Raw genomic sequence first — 21,780 nt, forward strand, 5'->3', positions numbered from 1 at the left:
TTTTTATCACCACTATCACGTGCGATATTAATATGCGAAGAAGTTTTAAATACATTCTCATAAAATATACACTAAGCTGAATGAGGACATATAGATATTTATCGGCACCTTGTGAACTTACACTATTTTAGAGTTCTCAACTCCAGGGGACGCACGACTTAGTGCATAGCATTCAGTAGATGACATTTTTATCACATGCATTAAGGTAGAACTCGATAATTTCCGTGATTTAATCCACCTGATTATAGCACCGCGTGCCCACTAATCAAGAAGAGATAATCAGTATTTTCGAGTAATTGGACGGATATTTCGAATCAATTATTTGTCCCTGTCTCACTTGTTACGGCAAAAAGATTATACACCCCACTACTTCCCTCCCACTAGACGACGTCAGTCGAGAAATCGAAGTTTCTCCTCGATTACGATACGGCTGTGAAAGACGGCGATAGATCGAGATCAAATAATGAAATTCTGCTTCGGATACAAATCTGATTAGCGAGGAGCGATACGATGAACCCGTTTTTATGGAATGTGAAACAATGCCACGCTTATGATCTCGGGCAATAAACTGCCTCGCATCGCAAAGGGGAAATCGAATCCTTTCCAATTTGCAAATTCCTTTACGGTGGAGAGAAAGAGGGAGAATGGCAAATGCATACATAATGGGTGTGGTGCTATGGGGGAGAGAAACGTGATGCAGTGTCTTGGCCGGTTGAAGTGAACTGTTGAGACGATCTAAGGGTAGAGTGCACATAAGAGCGACACGGAGAAAATCATATTAGAGCCCTATTATAATTCCAGGTCCTACAGAAGCCATAGATTAAGTAAGAGAGGTATTTTTCTGAACGGATAGATACGCGAATTCGTTTTTTCGCCCGAAACATAAAGGACTTTAATAAATCTAGTCGTAACTTGGTTTGAGAATTTTATTTTTTACGTGTAAACGGCTGGATCATTAACACCCCCTGCCCCACGCATTTTTAGGCGGCTCGCGGGATAGTATGTAGGTTCAGATTAAGGAAGATTCAGAGAAAGTAAATCGAAACTGGAAGCAATGAGGAGGCGGAAACACTCCATATTTGCAATAAAGAGATTTAATATCTTCCACAGCTTATTTAATACAGAACGACCGGTTTCGTTCGGTAAAAGTACTTGAAAATGGCTTGACACCCGAAAGCGGTAGTTGTGAATTAAATGAACTGTAGAAGTAACATATTGTCTTTATTGCTATTATTCAGAGAAAGACCTAAAATTATTGAAAACTGAACGTATGACTTAAAATTGACAAAAGAATTTAATGAAAAAGATAATTTCTAATTTTTTTATTGAAAAATGTTATTCACCAGTGACATCAGTCCCCACTGAAAACCTTCTCATGCGCAATACGTACTTTGCATTCATTGGAACACCCAGAATTTCCCGAAGAGGTGTAAGTATATGAGGGCTCCATAAGTGTTTCCATTGTTATTTGCTGAATGAATGTTTTTATTTCTAATAAAATAAACGATTAATGAACATAAAACCTCTTCCCATTGATTTTTTTCTTACTTTAATACAATAAAACTTTTCATTCATAAATGACATCGGCATTTCCGAAAATACTTGTATTTACTCACAAAACCCACTAAGGTAAACCCACTCACAAAACCCACTAACGACTCGATATTTACAGAGTCGATCCGTTACAAGTGATAATTATCGTATAAATCGAGCGCAAACGAATGATTGGCATATGATGTTTGGTACATATCCGAGTAAACATGTTTGGTATTTCATATCGCTACGCAGAGTGTTATTTTCCCCATTCGGCACGATGGGAATACTTTAAACTTGGCAACGACTGCTTTTTCCCATAAAACTGGAAAAGCACGCAAAAACACAGTCGACGCCGATTTTTCCATTAACTATAAGAGGCCTCGGGAATACAAGGGGTTGGATAAAGAGAGGGAGAGAGAGAGAATACGAGATAGAGGTAGTTAAGAGCTGGATTAAGGGTCTCTTTGGGATAAAAGTGAAGAGATTGCGTGGTAGTGAAGAAGATGAGGCGTGGAGAATGAAGGAAAAAATAAGACGATCGGTGGCGAAAATGATTAAAAAAACATAGAAGAGTGGGGTAAGAAAAAGGTATGGGTAAGGGAAAAGAGAGGCTCAGCACACCCGAGAGAAAAAGAAAAGATAAAGAGTAACAGAGAAGAAGAGTTTAGGAGAAGAGAGAAAAGCGTGGTCTACTCTCCGTTATCTGAGGAAACTATCTTAATGGTTGTTGAGAGAGCTCCTTAGCGAAGCTAGGGAAAAGGAGGAGAGGCGGAACTTTTTCCGGAAAGAAAAAGCGTAGGGAGGGTGGTGGTGGAGAAAGAGAAGGTGGTTCCTTCCACGGAGGAGTACGTACAGGGGCGCGTTTACGGGCAATCCCCTCATTTCCCCCCCGAGACCGAAGCGGAGTCTCCCGGCAAAAGACCACCGAGCTCATCAGGAGCCAACCGCCAGCAGCCGCACTGGCTCCCGGTACATCCGCGGCCGCCCACCCGGAGAATACCCCAGCCGCTTCCCGCTCCCACACTGCACTACGTGCGCCAACGAAGCGCTCCCCCCCCCCCCCACGACCACCACCTCTTCTGGCCGACCTCGGGCATGCCTCGGGAGTAGTCTCTCATTACACGTACGGGACCATTTTAATTACGCCGTGGCCAGTGTGCCTCTCTTTTTACCCCGGGTGGATAGGGTAGGTATACCTACCTACCTATATACTATTTTTTGTGACCTTTTCCCAACGAAAGCTCTTTTTCTCTCTCTCCCTCTCTCTCTTTACCTCTATATATGTATTTTTGTGACCTTTACCCAATGAAAGTTTATTTATTTATTTTGTTTAGCGTATATCAAACTTATAGATACAAATAAAGGATAAACGGTTATAAAAAATAAATACCAATTGTACATTTTAACGTACGAAAGCTCTTGTTATTTCTTTATTGTTTTTAACGAACATCCACCATATAAATACGATTACAGGATGAAAGATTATAACAAAAATAAATACAAATTCTTTATAAAAACGAAAGCTCATAGAGGTAGCCGTACATAAATACATCATAAGCTACTACGAAGCTGTGTTCGTTTAGATGCGTGCGTGGTGGGTGAAGGGTCTGCTAGCGCGGTCTTTCTCCGCGAGAGCTCAAGAGGAAATATATTATTATTTATTTTGCTGCCGCTGCTGTTTGAATGCTCTCGGGGATGATGACGTACCCCCGGGGGCCCACCTTTACCAGACCTTTTGATGACCCGACTGCATTCTTGGGAGAATATCGATTTCGCATGATCGTTAATGGAGGGAAATTAATAGAGTTTCTCTTCTAAGTGCGTGGAGAACGTCTTTCTCCGCCGGAAAGAATGGGCGGAGAACTAAATGAATGTTAGCCGTTTGGAAAGAAAGAAAAAAATTGGTAAGTAATACGCATTCTTCAAAGTAACCCTGCCCCACACAGTTTCCGCCCGATATCTTACATTGATATGGGAATACCTCCTCAAATTTCCAATACGCATCTGCCCTTTGGAAGAATATTCTCGTAATTTCAGCGGGGATAGATTATTTTGGGGGCGCTCTTATCTTCTTAAGGAAGCCTCAATCTGTACGAGAAATATTGCACTGGGAAGATGTAAAGATGCATTAAAAAATGTAAATACATAAGGCAGTAACAGCTTTAAAGTTGAATTCACTCACGCTACAAAAATGATAATAATTACGAAATAAATGGAAATTATTACAGGGCCAAGAACAATTACAGTCTAATTTTATATGAAAACAATCAATTTCATTAGTCTTAGGCAGAATTCATGGCGGAAAATAACGAATGAATCCAAAATGTTTATCTTGAATTGAAGAATTAAATGAATTACCTGCTGAAACATTCAAGTTGTTCATATTTTTTAAGTAATAAGGAGATATTGCTAAGTATACTGAAACTATACTATAGGGAACTTAACCAGTAGAAATGAAGAGGCCTTTACTAAGTCCCTTGGATAAGCCTATCCAAACATGTGAATCAATACATGCGTATTTTTTCTAAATTATTATTCTATGATTTATATGTCGATGTTCTTTGGCATAGAAATAAATTAATCTGTTTCATTGAACTTAATTGTACTCATTAACTGAGCATGATAACCATCTGTTGAGGAAATGTTAGAAACGAAATATAGCGACTCATTAAAAGGAGAAAAAGTTTATGCTACCAGTATATTATATAAATAATTTCAATAAGACCTGAAGATAATGCAATATCACGGGAACCTGGGTTGAAATCGGCGTTCCCTAAAATTTCAATAAATGTCACAGTTTGAATCTCCATCTTACCATATATCCTGCCATCTTCTTGCTTTTCCGATATAGAGTTATTCAGAACCAAGTCAAACCACTTTTAAACGGAAGCCAATTTCGATCTAAACTTATTTTTCCATCTGAAGAGATGGTCTCTGTCGCAGCTTCCGACGGACGCTACATACAAAAATTCCTCCACGATTTCACCCGATATCCTCAGCGCACTGTTTTCGGTGAAAAGGGCTCCTTATATTTTCCAGCCCTGAAACCAAATCGATTACTCAGGTGATAATATCTCCATCCGATCAACTTGCAGTAAGGGAGGAGGGACGTGCGATATAAAACCATCGAGTCGCATTTACGGACATGACTAACATTTTGACCGAAGGGAACATTAATTCAACACCGCGCGTAGTGGTGATCCGACGACGAGAGGCGATCGATCGACACCCGAATCGCAATATAACCACCGCGGAACGAGCGTGGATCTCCGGCATCGGATTCCCTCGCGATGCGGGGAGAGCCACTTAAGATAATGTCGGCTAAAGGACGGGGGACGGCCGCGAGACGGTGGGGCATCATCGGGGAGTCAATAACCACAGGTGTAAACGGGAGTCCCCACGATAACGATAGCATCCCGTACCCTCGGCGCCGCGCCCCCGAGGAAATACAAGGGAAAACTATGAGCGACCCGTAAATGTGGTGGGAGGATGACCGAGATTAGAACAACGAGGTACAAAATCTCCAAGGGGATGTAACGTGGTCCACGAAAAAACGTCTTCCAACAAAATTTATCTCTTGATAAATATAAACACAAATTTGTAATTTCCACGCTTTAATAGACAAATAGCATAAATTAATGAATAAATAACATACAAATTAATCTTTGAGCATTATTAAACGATAGCTTTGAGCGAGTGTCAGCAATGCGACTGCGCAATCTCAAAGATTTTGAGATCAATTGGTTCACACAATTATTATCACACATTTTTGTCCTACCTTTATTATTTAAAGTCCTTTAAAATCTAGAGCATTAAAGAAAATGTCGAAAAGGCTGGTTACCGATGAAAAACAGTTTTCATCGTAACTACAATGTGCATAAAAATGCTTGTGCTGCCATAGCTCAGTAACTAATGAGTTGCAACCACAATATTTATGGACAAAAACGCTAAAAATTATCTCCCCCATCACCCATTGAAGAATTGCAGATTCCTCCTGAAACACCCTGTATAATAAAGTGCGAAATTACTTTGCCTCCTCCAGGATTTGAACCTGGGTCCACGGGGTGATAATGGCCACCCTTACCTCAACCTGACTACCCACAAGACATTGGTGGATGGTGAGCAGTCGTAGGAAGGTTCGACGGGTGCGGGTGCTATGAATGGCATCGATTACCTCGTCCAAGATGCGGAAGAGAGCTTGAGAAATCGGGGGTTGCCGGCGAGAGCAATTTTCTTGCCAAATACCCGAGTGGAAAAGCAAGCCGGCCACACCTACAAAAAGATTTTAGGCGCGAAGCCAAAGGGTTTTCTACGATTGCCCGAGGGACCGATAACATGCACAGTTTAATTGAAAAATGCCTCGCCACCCCAACCTTCGGAAAAGAATGGTATTTGCTGCGAACTGAAAAAATGCACTCAGTAGGAAGTGCCGCGGGTGAAAAATTATGTACCACACAATAGCTTTCCCTTCAGAGTGAAAAGATAATTACATTAACACAAGCCCTTCATCAGCGCCGTGAATAAGAAGTGCAGAAAATGCTAAGAAACCAAACACGAACGTGCTCGGCATGGAACTGAATCCAATCCCTAAACTGAAAAATGCGCAACAAATTAGTCGCCTTGCTGAACAAATAAAAGAATTTAAACAATTTCAGATGATATATATTATATGTTAGCGACAAATTTTGCTGTATAAATCAATAAGTTGAGAATATTTTTGTTTCTAGTCAACAAACTTGATCTCAATGACAACTCTAAATAGTATTGTTTCTCAATTTAAATTGACATTTCTTATCTATTTATCCATTTAATTCATCTAATTAGTTCATCAGAGTGATGCATAACGTACTAATAGTACTCGAAGATTATCTAAAAGAAAGTTGATTTCAAATTTACCTGGATTAGTCAATAAATTGATGCTCATATTTTGAACGGATGTGCATGATGTTCACCTGGACCAATTTTTACCCGGTACATTCTTTGGCATATTTTAAAGCGCAACTTTGGAGTCCAGTCGGCGTTTTGGCCTCTACAGAAAAGAGCGGTGGGATTTCCTTTGAACTTTTTAGAAGGCCCGAGAAATGCTAGGAATGAGTCCATATTAAATTAACTAGATCCAATCGGCTTGATGGCCCTCCTAACATATCCCCCATGTCCGTCGACACTTAAAAAGACTCTTATTAGGCATAAAAAAGGGACCTGAGGAAAGAAAGAAGGCGAAGAGCATAAAAAATAGGGACAAATGAAACGAAAATACAATCATTCCGAGACTTCCTCCCTTTTCTACTCACCTTACACTTATAAACTCTTATCTCGAGGACTGAGGAAAATTTTCCACCAACGGACTACGAAAATTAATACAATAGAATTTACTGTCATCTATGATCGCAAATATTATATTTTATAAATAACATTTGGATTTAAAATAGAAGTTAAATGAAACCTGAACCCTGCAATTTTAAGACATACTTCACCTTGGTATTCACCCACCTCGCCAACCTGCTGGTTTCTTTCAGATATGCTACGAAATTTCTCAAGTGCTGGTTATTTGGTCCTAATTCTATATTGCTATCGTAAGATATCTAGTTTAACGTCTTAGGCAAGAACTTGTGGAAATCGAGAATAGATATCGCAATAAAGACAAAACAGTTGTTTCATTTTTATACAAGAAAGATATCCACATTTTTTCTCTAAATCAGAAAAGAACATCCACTATGATAATTTACATGTTACTACCCGGAAAATTCCATCTGGTCATGTCTTGCATTCAACAAATACGCAAATTTAAAAATATTCCGAACTGTAAACAAGTTAAATGCTTATCTAGGCCCCCAAGGCTCCAAATAAAGTGGTCTGAAACGCATGTTTCATTTAAATCGATGATTTGTTACATCTATTATTAACTCGGGATTCCGTCTATCTTTGATCGCAAAAATGACCTCATGGTAGCCTCCTCTGATATATGAGCAAACTTCTTCCCTTCCATTTGTTACGGTTGCACCCATTACATCAGTCACACACCCGATCGGAAAATCGCATCATTGAATTAAAAGCGTGCTTTGCTAACGCGACCGCCACTGCTTTATACGGCCCAAGGATTCATTTCGGTTATTAAACTATCAGGGTGGGACGCTGCGGAGCTGGCGGCTTCTCGAGAGATTTTCCGCGATGAAATTCAAATGAGCACCTCGCGAAAGGATAAGGGCTAGTGGTGGAAGGTATTCTCTTTTGAGTGGGTGGAAATGAAAGGAAGAAGAGCCAGCGCCCAGGGGATAGATGGGAAGGGTGGGAGAGAGGAGAGGCGTCTCAGGGGCGTATGTAACGGAGGTTCTAGGGGCCTGCCCCCTGCCCCCCCCCCCCCCCCCCAACGAAACGAGGAGAACTTTAAGCCTTTAAGTTGTCCGTAGAGGAATCAATTCTAATTCTCATATAACTACAATTACAATCATGCAATTACAACAGTTTTCAATTTTACTTTTATTTTTAAAACAAATTTTATGCTACTTCTGCAAAGACGAATATGACATGCATACATACAGACTATGCATATAGACTATGCATATAGAATATGCATGCATATAGACAGGCTATGCATTAAGAATGCAAATGCACTAGATATGCACTAGAAATGCAAAAAGTAGTGACCAAATTTGAATCTGCCTCTTATGCCTCCATTAAAATTAAGAAAAAAGACATTACTATTAAGAAATGTCATGGAGGTCAAGTTTGTTGACTAGCGATGGGAAGATTCTCAAATGAAGAATTTAAACAGCAAAAGTTGTGGCTAGCATATGAAGTCAATGAACTAAAATAAGAGCCTAGATTTGAGTAATTAAACAAAATAGAACAATTGATTGTAATATGATTTATATATTTATTTATTACCACGCCACCAAAAACAGCTCATATATGCCTTGACATTGGGGTTTTTCAACAATTTAACAATTATACGTGCATGAACAATCATGCCCTGGGTAGTGGCAACCTACACTTGCGGGACCCGAACCCGCGACCTCTTAGGCAGGCGAGGACTGCCGAGGCAAGCAATATTTCTTGAGATTTCTGATATACTCCCTTAGGTATATAAGGGTTGAACAAAATTTAATGCTGAAGAATATATACTGTCCCTGATGAATAAAAAGCTACGCAGTTTGAACGAACCGGACGGGAGCGCGATAGAATGAGGAGAATGGAGATGGCAGCACAGCGACACAGTCGGCGAAAAGGGGAAGGAACGCTCGGGCGAAAACGACTCTGGAATCACAGAAACGAAATAATAAATGAAAAACGCGCGGCAACGGAGTAGTTGGAGGGGGAGGATGGAGCTGACTTGGAGAGATGGGAGAGGAAGGCAATCATTTTACGCAGCGGCGAGCTCTTAAGTCCCTTTAATATGTGTCCGACCAATGTGTCCCTCCCTTATACGTGTGTCTGCGTGTGTGTGAGCACGACGTGAGGACGGATCGAGAGGGTTCGGAGAGAAAATGGCCGAAAGAGAAGGAAATGGTCGAGTGCCAACGCTTCGCTTGTGTGGAAAGCGATCCAGAGATATATTTAGAGGATGGATGATACGTCGCTTGCGATACGAACCGCACCCTTACCGCTGGAAGGGGACGTCGCGACGACGTTAAGGCTAGCATAATAAGTGATCTAAAATAACCAGACGTCCGTTATTCTAAGTAAATATATCCGGCACCGAACGTATCCTAAAAAAATGTTAATTACTACTCAGAGTCATTTACTAGGTATCTCATCGGGTATCTCATTTTAAAACTTTTACTGTTTTTTTAACATTTTAAAAACTTAGTACTATTGGCTAACGAAAAGTATTAAGTAATCCATTGCTGATTATGGTATAAAATAGTGTAGTAAAAAAGTAATTTTGAATACAAACTTTTTCTTTGTTTCTTATTCCTTCGTCAAGCTTATTCTTTTGCCCTGATGAAGGTGGACGAGTTGACCAATGACGTTGACGTTGGTGATGTACAACGGACTAAACCCGAGGAAATTCCGAGAATAATAAACGCAAACTTTTTTTACTTTAACGTTCTTTTTCCTTTAAGACATCCACTGAGTATTATATAAAATATTATTCGATGCTCGAGCAAATAAAGATGCAAATATCCTTACCATGAAAGAAAAAATATAGAGAAGAAATAGCAATAAAATATACCATATGCAAACTGGTTCAAGTTACACCAAAATCAATACTGCCCGTTTATTTAAGCAGCAACTTACTGTACTCTGGAGGCAACCGTAAGCTATTGAGATAAAATACAAAAAAGGAAGGCAGCCATGGGAGGAGTTTTGGGGGGGGCTGGGGAGCCAGGAACTTACAAATTAAAGAATAAATTGTCCGAAAAAAGTACAAAACCCGTACATTCAATTACAGTGAAAATGGAAAATATTGCTTTCAAAGGCTAATTTGAACACACGGTGACCTCCACCCCGTTTCACTGAGGGTATTCCATAGCCCTCAAGACCACGGCCGGGTTGCTGGTCCCCAAAAATTAAACTCTTAACTCAACATTTAGGTCATGAAAGCTATAGACAATTATTAGGTGGTAAATGTGACACCACTGACCATTCACAAGTAGGGAACTAACCATCCACGTACAAAATTAAAGGGAGCAGAAAGCGAGGCATTTGCGTTAGGGTTATTAGGAGAGGATCAGAATTAGAGCAAATAGAATGAAATGCAAATGAACCTTGCGGTCACGACGGAGGAACGACGAAGACAGAAAGGTTTCTTGTGAACGAGGAACGCGATCTTGAAACACGATCAGGTATAGGTACGCAAACAAATTACCATAGAACTAATCGTAAGAACGGAACACAGCTCGAGCTCAGAAACGTAAAACAATGATTCCAGTAGATAAAAGTTACAAAGGGAAATTCCTCGAAAGAATAGTATAATCACGCGAGAAGCATAAATCTTTGGCTGAGTAATTTTCTATTATCCTAAACAGCGGAATGGGAAAATCGCTACCTACTTGTTCGATAACCATATGACATACATAGATGGATGAAATTTGACACAGCAAGAAGAAGTAGAAAGTTTTTATGCCATTTCTTTTTCAGACCATAGCCAATTAGGGTGGAAGACCAATGATAATTTATAATTCTATTTTCTTTTTATTGAAATAGCCTTGTCAAAAAACAGTGATACGGCATGCCCCATACAAATTTCTATTACACTAAATATCAATATCTTACCTCCTAGCATCGCGTCGTACAATTTTATGGCATCAATCCTGCCAAAAATTCTATGTTAAGAAAAGATGAGCTACTGAGAGCTAATCAAAATTCATACAACATGTCAACGTTATAACAGTCGGATTAATTGGCGTATAACTTGTTCAAAACATAATAATAATCTTGCGGCTATCATGGTAAATAAAATAGACTTTTCAGAATTTATTCGCATTTTTATTTTAAATTCAGCTATTTGTGCAACGTATTTTCTTAATACTTGAGATACTGGTAGTTAATTGTTCACGAAGCTCTACTCTAAACAAATGCCCTTAACATTGAAATATTACAGGGTCAGTTTTTAAATGAATAATGCGTCACGAAAAAAAACACGGCAAACGAATGGAGCGATGCGTCTTCTCAAAGAATTCGTAGACGATTCTAAATGTAGAAAGCAGGAGCATTTGAAAGAGCGGGAGATACGTACCAGACGAGATAAAATCAGATAGAATGAGAAGAATCAGAGTAAAATAGTTTGCCAACGGGAATCGTTGCTATCGCTCCCTCTAGAACAATAGGATTTAGTGGCATATAACTAGTTTAAAGCATAGGTTATAATCTTGTGATTTACAGGCTAAACAGAGTATACTGTTTTTACAATTTATTTGAATTTTAAATGTAAAACTTTAATTCAGTAATTTGTCAAGCGTAATTTTTTACACTGGAGATACTAGTAATTAATGGTTAACGAATGCTCTTAGCACTAAAAGTTGATAGGGTCAGGCGTTCACTAATCACGCCTTACAGAAAAGATGGCATTCGACCGATTGAGCGGGGGCGATGCGTCTTCTTAAAGAATTCGTAGACGAATCTAAATATAGGTAACACGAAGAAAAACCACATTCGAAAGCGCTGGAGAAACCTATCAGAAGGGATAAAAATCACATAGAATGAGAGGTATGAAAGTGAAATACTTTGCCATTGGGATATGAGAATCCCATCTCGGGTCGATTCCTTTAAGTCCATCGCGTTCACTCCCCACGGTTTAATGCCTTGCCTCTCCTCTCCTCCCCCCCCCCCTGGGCGGTGACACCACCGCCCGCACCTGCCAATGGCCGAGAGCGGCCTTCCCTTTGCCCAGAGGAATCGTCGGCGTCGGCGGCTAAGGCGGCTTTTCGGCCCCGCCGCAAAGGAATGATTCCATCACCCCACCCAGCCGACCTCCCGTCATTTATCCGCAGGAATCCCCCACGACCAACATCGGACGACCTTCCCCGGCCCTCGCCAGAACTCAAAACTCCCACACCCAACGCCAGGCAGTGCCCATAGAGCCGCCCCGGTGAGAGACGAACCAAAAGGCTAAATCCTCCCTCCCTCCGTGGAAGAGCCGACGGCTTCTTATACTCAAGCTCGCGGGCTCCTTTTTACCATTCCACCTCTCGACCTCTCCATTATTTAGTCATATTTCATCCGTGTTTAGCCAACCCTTTTCTTCGTTCGTCGGCGTGGGAAAAATTCCCACTACCCCCTCTCTCCTACTTCAGTTACGCCCACAATCAATCCGTTCGCAACCTGCTAATGTGTCCGCAGCAATTCAAATAATATGATCAATTAATCAGTCAAACATTGGTACACTATTGCTATATTTATTATTCATAGTATTAATTATTATATTATTTATGCATAGTTATATTATTATATAAATTGTTATAACTATTTATATATTCATAGCCATCTATATCGACTGTTCCTGTACAGTTAAAAATTTTAAAAATTTCCTCATCAGAAGTGGCAGCAGATATATTCTTGAGATTAGTCTAGGCCTAAGTGAGTAATTTTATTCAAGCTGCAGATCTTATTGTCATGATAGACAAGAAATATGCTTGATCATTGATTAAATTTCATTTTTTATCACTCAAATTAAAACGCAAAGCACTTTCCTGCCGTCCCCACTTCTTGCTTCAGTTACACCCTCAATAAATCCGTTCACAATCTGTAAAAATGTCAACAGCACTTTAAATAATTTGATTAATTAATCATCCAAACATTGGTAAACTCTCAACAGTATGACTTTGAATTTTACTGTAATATTCTCATCGGTATCGTAATCACGCATACCCTCATAGCTATCTACAACAAATTCGCCTGTTCAATTAGCAAATTTAAAGAAAATCAGTATCAGAAATGAGATCTGACCATTTAATACTCTAACGAAAACAGCTATCACAATTTTTTTTTCTACGATAAAGTAATTTTTCGGTCAATTATGTAGGTATTCACTGTAGAAATAACTACGTAAATGGCAAGGAAGCAGTGGAAAGATGAAATCAGATTAGGTAAATGGCACTACTTAAAAAATGATCATGCATTCACCAATATTATTTAAGGAAAAAATAACTTCAATTACAGCGTCCACTGTAATTCATACCGACAGGAACGGAAAGTTATGTAGATTCAATTAAAATGCGATCATTACCTTAACTCGTGTCTGAACTGACCTCCGTAACCCCACTTCACCTGATTCACCTCCACGTAATGGAATCGAAGGGAGGTAACGGTTTTACTTATAAGCAAAAGAATGAAATGGATATCACTTCCCGGGCAAGTAAAAGCTTGGCAAAACCGTGACTATCCCATAAACGGTTATTCTAAGCGAAATATCACGAATTTTAAGTTCAGTGCGCTTCTTATCGGAATGAAAATTTTCTTCAAGCCTCAAGCAATATCATAACTGCGTCATTAAAATAATGGGCGTATTAAAAGAAATGAGAAAAGTAAACATGCTATAAGTACTACGCAGGCTTCCGTAGATACAAAATTACAATTGAGAACAATACCTTAAATAACATTGTGAAGAAAATCACCTCGAACTTCAAAGCAATCAGGAAGTAATGACACTGTGCCTAAATTTTCATAGCTATTACTTTTATTCGAAGAACACGCTTTACTTAGAATAGAAAAGCTCTTGAAAGACCCTAGCATGATTGTTTTACCTCGCACGCTTCACACTCAACCAAGAAGCTATGAAACGATTTATCTTACCTCCTGCGACCAAAGTACGATAGTAAACGTGCAAACTCAACTGTTTTGGTTATTCCCATAACAATTTCTTCAGAAATACCATAGTTAAATTCACTCAAAAGATGAGTACACCCGCATGCACGCAAATGACAACATCAACTCGAATTTTCAATGAACGGTTCAATTAAACGTAGCCGGCAACCTTTAGAGAGTATGACCAGTCAAAGGGTTCATAATGAATGAAGGGAAATGTGAAGAAAAACTGGGAACTAGTTTTGATTCTAGAATACGCATTTCAATTTTCCTATTTATTTTCGCTGCTATATTTTAACTCCTCTCCTTTTTCCCCAACCAATCCAATAACCATTTGGCAGTCTATGCTCATGAACCCGCGTTCTAGCCTTCCCGATCCCTTGGTCATTTGTTTATCGTGTTCCCCCGACAACATGTTCCTCATTTTCCCCATACTATGACTGCTTGGCCAAATTTCTGCACCGACATAACCGCGATCGCTTCGATTTCCAACATTTTTCTCAGCCCATCCTGGCAACACGCCGCATCCCCACCCACCGCTTTCATATGATACCGCCGACAATCTATCACCAACCGCCCCAACTTTTATAAACCGCACGGTCGCTTTGATCGTAAACATAAGTGAGTTACATCGCTTTTCTTAATTGGGAATCTCAAGAGATGATCTTCTTTTTTTAATTGTTAATTCCTTGGCGAGACCGAAATGAAAACGATTCCCATCGCTAAATATCGTATCCGCTTCGGTACGTTATTTTTTTTCGGAGCCGCGATCGTAAAATTTGGGGAAAGATTGGTCATACACGTAAGAACGAGTCATGTTCTTGGAAGAGGGTTGGATAGAGACAGGGGGAGGAACGAGAGGTTTCCCCCCCCCGAACGAATGTCCTCCGGAGAGTCGTAAATATCGAATGAAACGCGGTGGTTTGTCATTTAATCGAGGGCTGCTCCGTGAAAAGCGTTGGTAGTCTTTCTCTTAAACATGAATTATTTTTCGATCACTCGATAGTAATCACTGCTGCATTATTGGTTGAAAGAAACAAGATATCGCTTTCTCCTCAAGTTTTACTTGGGTACTACGCGTTTCAATCACCGGGTCATCATCAGGCACATTAATTAAAAAAATGCTGTTTCTCTATCTCATTTCAAAGCACCAATCTTATTCCGATTACAATGAAATGATTTCATGCAAATACATAGATACCAGTGTACTCTATGAGAGATTCGAGAAAAATGTAATGCAAAATATTAATGTTATCATGAAATTACAGCACATGCACTCGCAGGATTGAGATACTTGTCTACGAATTAAAATTGAATAAGTTGGATGATTAGCCTGAAGAGGAAACACATCTAATTAACCTACATTTGAATTGAAACTAAGTCGGAATCTGCCTAAAGGAATTTAAAGAGCACAATATACAAAAATAAGTTGCCTGAAACATATTACTTACAATTCATTTCCTTACAAAGTCTGCATCTGCCCCGTCGAAGTTAAAGGGCATAAATGAAAAAATGATGCAATAAGTTGCCTGAAAGCAACGAATTACTTGCAATTCATTTCAGTATGATAAAAATATATTTTTTTTATTTTTACCACGTTATAAGGGAGTAAAGTGGAAAACTACACAAAAAAAAGTTTCTCCTAATTGTATTACAGCGACGAACTTCTTTAATAATAGATTTCCGTGCTATTTTTTCCGGAAATAAAATTTGAAATTCCGTTAAGAACATTGAGGATGTTCTTGTCTAAGCATTCGAAAATTGTAGGTTAATATCTGAAAATAGATGCCGTTATGACAAAAAACTGATTTAATGCTCGTTGCATCTCAAGAATTATGATAAATACAAAACATAGTCTCGTCACCGTAAAAATATTTGAGTCACCAGCTAATGAATGCTATGACTGCAGTCAAATCACGTTAGTTACATGAAAATGCTTTACAGTACCTAAAATTGCGTTATGATTCACGGATGACTTTAGGCTCTATGGTAGCTCAGACATTCGGAAAAAGTGTTTACTTCAAACTACTACTACCCCAACCCCAGACAACTTAAGTTCCCGCTTCTATTTCGCAATGCGACACTTCCCCTACCATTCTATCCCAAAAATTATTTTCTTCCTTCCCTTTTCTCGCTTAGGTACCTAAAATTCTACCCACTAACACTGTGTTCAACATCCTCTCCCCGCTAAGTACTCGCCCATCCATACCTTCTGTCTCCTCCGTATGTCATCGAGAAGCTGCGACTCCTCACCCACCATGTCAAACACTTCGTCGTTTCTCCTCAGCTCCACCCACTTTAACTTCTCCATTCTTCTCCACACCCACATCTAGTAGGCCTCAAGTCTTTTCTTGTCCTTACTTTTTTCCATACATTGGCATTGTTAATATACAGAATGAATGAACCAAATTCTTAGCACAATATATTTTCTTTTTATACTTGGATGAGGTTTAAGATAGCATTTTTTTATTACAGACGCGAAAAGTGATTGCTCTTAATCGCTCAGCCGCGAACCTACCTCCTAAGGACCACGAAGCCACTGAACCAGTTGGAAAATATTTAGCACTCAAAACTGGTAAAATTGACTCCTAAGTCAACACCGCAGGTGTAAGTTAACACGCGCGACTATCCACGCATGGGATACTCCACGCTAGCAAAGCTTTTAATCCGACTAAAGGGGGGAGACGTTGTCTCATCTCATTATCGGCACCCTCTTCGACTGGCGCCTATCTCTTTAAACCCCCACACCACTGGTCCACGCCCTCGCTGGACCCCACCCCTGCACCAACCCCTTCCTCCCCAACCTTCCCGGCAGCCACCGCGCGCCGTCCACGATCGCCGCGAGAGAGAGAGAGAGGGACCTCTCTCCCCTCCTCCCCCGTCGGCCATTTCCTCACCCGCCCCGGCGAAGAGAAAGATGCAATCTTTCCGTGGGGACTGAAATTGTTAAGGCCGGGCCCCGGTCACGACGCCCGGCCAATCAGGTACCGGTGACGGACCAGGCGAAAATAATACGCCAAGGAGCTCCATTTATCTGCGAGGGCAGTGATCTCTCTCTTTTTCCTTCCCCCTACCTCTCCCTACTGCGCTACCACCACGAACACCACCCACCCTAAAGCCTTCATAACAAGTTTACTGCTTCCCTACCATTTCCACTCGCCCTTATTCCCTCACTCGTGTCTCTCGTGGCAGTGGAGTGACTTATGTACCAGAGGTATACGTAGTCGAGTAAACAGACGATACTTGAGTATCCAGATAGGTATGATCTCTGCATTTCTTCAGGGTTTTCTTCCGCGTCAGCTTGTTTGTAGACAACTGTTTCGCTGGCTATCCTGCCAGCGTCTTCAGCTGGAAGGTGTTACCGTTGTCTACAAACAAGTTGACGCGGAAGAAAACCCTGAAGAAATGCAGAGATCAGATCATCGCCGCAGAAACCTACGTTCTAACAGAGAGATAGGTATTTAAGTAACCACATATGTATTTTAATACCTATTTAATTCCTCGAGGCACTCCATGACGACTGAGATGTGTAGTAGAGTTCATGCAAAATGAGGAAATTTTTCAGCATTCAAGCCGTTTTTTACCTCACTTTTGGAGATATCGTAGCACTTACCCATCCACTATTATTATCGCAATTCATACTTTTTAAATTTCAAATTTATTTTTCATTGGCTGCCCTTGTTTAAAATTGCTTTACCTAACAAAATTCAACAACTCATTTTTAATTTTGTGTAAGTATTCCATTCTAATGTTTCGATGAAAATTCTTAGAGGATACCTTAGTTAATCTGACCTTGATTGACCTAACAGTATGTATCCTTACACCCGTTTTGCTTCAGTCGAGGCAATGGAGTGCATGCGGAGGTATTGAAGCATCAGCTCGGAAAGTACTCGCATTTCGTATTAGGATTCGTAGGGGTGATGAAATACTACTCACTACCACAGGCAGAAATGTGTGGGGAGGAAAGAGGGAATTGGGGTATATTTGGCGCCCTCTTTTCACTCTCAGCCATCACCACTCCTAACCTAAAAGCCTTCACACTGCTCCCTACCATTTTCCTTTACCCACCCCCCACTTTTCCATCGTGGGCCGCCCGCCCGTTCAAATCCCCACGCAAAAGCGCCCCCAGTCTTGTTCCAGCTTCGGCGCTCCCCACCTCCCGTCCCGAATATATATCCCGACCCATGGACGATAATCTCAATCTCTCACTCCACCATAACCTTCTGAAGTATCTCCAGACTTCCGATAACGACGATCGACGGCGGGCCAAAATCCACCGACCTGCGATAATCGGGAATTTTTAAGCGACGCCAACCACTTTCTTTAATTTACATTCATGAAAAACCAACGACAGCGTATAACCATGATCAGGATGATACCTATCTATTGAATGCAATTATTTATGTTGGTTTTGTTTGCATCAACGAATTGAATGAAGTGGGTGAATCAATGTGAAACACTGTCGTTTTCGTAATAATTTTATCATTGCCCTTTGGTTTAATGGATTTATTATTTGATTAGATGTAAAATACTCAAATTTAAAGGACAAACTCTACACATGATAGGATTTTAAGTCGAATTAAATGATTGATGAACATACTTTAAATGCGTGGATAATTTTCTGCATAATTTTCATTAATTCGGCGAGATTAGAACGTTCGCTCATCTTTGTGATCACAAAAATTGAAACGAAAAATGGACAGAATCAATTTGGCAACATCGATAAAGACAAACATTCCAACTCTCAAACAACAGCAGAAACTTGCACGACACAAGTGGCAAGAGCTAGAGTTTGGACGAGGACAATTATCCATTCTAATTTAGCAAGACAAGAGGCACGCCTTAGGTATTTCTCCGCGCGGCAAATTCGCGGGTCGTAAATATGTATCGTGAAATTTTTTGCGATGCCGAAACGCCGATTCCGAATCCGGAAACGGGCAGAGCCGATAGGGCAGCGAAAGATAGAAGACAGGGCGGAGTGCGAGTGGTCGAATGCAAGTCTCGGATTGTGATGTGGACAATGGATATCTGGTGATGTCCATCACATGGGAGTGAAGGGGAAAAACAGAGAGTTGGGGGCATTTGGGTGGCTGAGGGGAAGAGTAATGATATGGAAGTCGATTAAATACCCAGAGGATGGGATGTTTAAGGACATTTGGAATAACTATCGTTAGAATAACTATCGTTAGAATAACTATCGTTAGAATAACTATCGTTATTTATTTATTTAACACCCAAAACAGCACAAAAGCCTTTACATTGGGTTTTATAAATAAAATAAATTATGTAAATGCAATAAAAATTAAGTATAAACATAATCTGATGAATAGTAGTAATTTTTAACATATACAATGCATGCAAAAGGAGGGTATCAAAAATTAAAAAACACAAAAGTTGCGTTTCAAATAAAAAATATAGTTAGTATGAGTATCTTTATTGGGATAAGTACCATCCTAAACGCATGGAAGATAGTTTTCCAGAGACCGGCCAATCACAACGCAGCAGCGAGAGAGCGAGGGCTATAATATCGTAAATGCCGATATCGGCAATGCGACCTGAAGACGCCTGGCGGTATCCCGGAAATACTGTCGTCAACCACTGACAACCAACGCGGCGAAAACCCGGAAGATGGAGAGGTTCATTAATATCGTGTTCATAATATTATTACATTTAAAGGAAAGATTTAATATTTTAAGGCTTATTTGTAAAATTCATATAAAAATCAATAAAAATATATGAGAATCTATTTCAGAAAAATTTCTCCATCATTTCAGAGCAAAGAAAATAATATCCATGACTGTCCTATATCCTTTGGAAATCATCACTGCTCTAACCTGGCATTAAGGAGATGCATAACTCCCCCTCGATTACTACTGATTCAACGAATCTCTCGTTAACACTCACGCCATCATCTTGAAATTGTTGACGGATTAATTTTTCAACTCTTTCCTGTATCTAGAATACAAAATTTCTCATATTATGCTGCGGTAAATTTTTCCACTTTCGGATAAAAAGAACCTATGTAATCATAGGTTCACCGCATATATCATCAAAATTTCAAGATAACAGCTTGATTCCTAAAAGAGTAATTCGTCGCGAAAAAAAAGACTACTAGTCGAGCGGGAATGACGCGTCCTCTGCAAAGCCCGAAATAACACGAAAAGACGGTGACATCAATTCCGAAGGAGGGGAGGTATTGTCCGATTGGGCGGGCGGAAAGGTAGACACGACGTGTGTGTGTGTGTAGAAAGAAAGTGAAAGAGACAAGAGTTTAAAAAACACGAAGGGGGCAAAAGAGGAGGAAGAGATTGTGGGTGGAGGGCGAGCAGAACGAGAGTGTGGGAGGCGCGCTGCCTTTGTGGAATCCGGCCCAACCGCTTTCAGATCAGGAGTATTGATTGTATTGGGCATAATACGATGGCGAGGGAGGGGAAGGGGAATAGGCAGTGAGGGAGGGGAGGCCGGAGGAGTTGAGGGGAAGGTGGGAGGGGAGGTGAAGGATAGCGCGTGCGTTGGTTCGAATGAGAAAGATTTGTGTGTGGGGCAATCGGTAAATCGCATGGGTTTGATACGGCGGGGGGGAGGGAAAGGGAACTGCCACGAATGTTTTTCTTTTTCACCCCGTCCACTTGCCGTGTAGTAAGAGGTCATCGGATCTTATTCCCCCATTCCTCCGTTTGCCCGGCGAAACACCGAATGGACCGATCCCCAGATGACTTTTCGAGAGTGTGGGAGGTGGGACACACGAGATCACGGAATTACAGCGACGGAAAGGTTGAGAGTCACATTACTTAAAACATGGGCTTTACCCACGCATATTTCCGATTATATCTGAAGCATATCGGAAGTTTATCTACAGCACTTGACGAGTTTTCAGCCGAAAACGTGTAGATTTGTCGAGGCGGGTCTTTATGTCCGGGATTCGAAAAATATATCCAGATATGTTGATAACATTTTTACCATCTAAAATGACCATGAAGGTTCGTTATAAAAATTCCATCGCTCACGGAATTGCAGCTTATAAATCGCTCAAGGAAAGCAATGCCACAATCGCACAAGCCATGCCATGCAATCTGGAAGGTGAGATATTACTGTAAAGCCAATAATTTATGGCGACATATATCGTAAGATGCATATCATGGGTAAATGAAAACTTCTGTACTCCCAGTATTTGCTAAAACTGGATGGGCTACCCTTTTGGAACTGTGGTTACGGAGTCTTTCCAGCCAGGAATCCCTTCAACCTTCGATTTAACTTCGAATGAATACTATAACAAATAACAAAAAACAACTTAAACTAATTCTGATCGTACTAAATAATAAAGAAAAGAATAACCAAGCATAAACGAGCAACATTTTTGTATTTGTTTATTCGAACATTATAATATTCAATAAAAACATATAATAGAAAAAGGACGAGGACAACGGTGCTGTGGTAGATGGAAAAAGCCAGAAATCAGAGGGTAAAAATGCGGCATGACTGGGACTCGAACCGAAAACTCTTCTGCTGGTAATTGGTGAGCTGCCCCAGAGTCATCTATTGGTTACTCTTGTAGGCCAAAGCAAAGAGAGTTTTCAGTGTATAAACCCTCACCGGAATCATAGTTAATCTAAGCGTCCTGATAGCGCAATTGGTAGAGCACCCGGCCCTCAACCGGTAGGTTCTCGGTTCGTGTTCCAGTCAGGCCACATTTTTACCCTCTGATTTCTGGCATTTTCCATATACCACATCCTTTTTCTATGACATGTTTCTATTGTATGGTCCTATCCCTTTCTTTCCGTACCTGTGAATTTATTTGCATGTTTGCGCTTAATGCGTCGTGTGAATGAACGAAGTAGTATATTATTCAATAAAATACACAAAATTGAGACCACAATGTTGTTCCGGAGAGAAGACGGGACAAGAAGCGCGACCTACAACTGAGATAGAAGGAAAAGAAAGAAAAGGAGACAGACGGGAAGGTGGAGGGGAGGAGTGAGAGATACAGGTGGTTGCGGA

The 21,780-nt window shown here is 40.4% G+C and overlaps 1 protein-coding gene across 8 annotated transcripts in view; it reads right to left on the reverse strand.

Moving 5' to 3' along the window:
• The window catches only part of LOC124160697 (segmentation protein paired-like), a 366,048-nt gene that overhangs the window by 301,593 nt on the left and 42,675 nt on the right, over positions 1 to 21,780 (reverse strand). The window lies entirely within an intron of this gene.

The sequence above is a fragment of the Ischnura elegans genome, chromosome 6 (assembly GCF_921293095.1).
Source record: "Ischnura elegans chromosome 6, ioIscEleg1.1, whole genome shotgun sequence".
Taxonomy (NCBI): domain Eukaryota; kingdom Metazoa; phylum Arthropoda; class Insecta; order Odonata; family Coenagrionidae; genus Ischnura; species Ischnura elegans.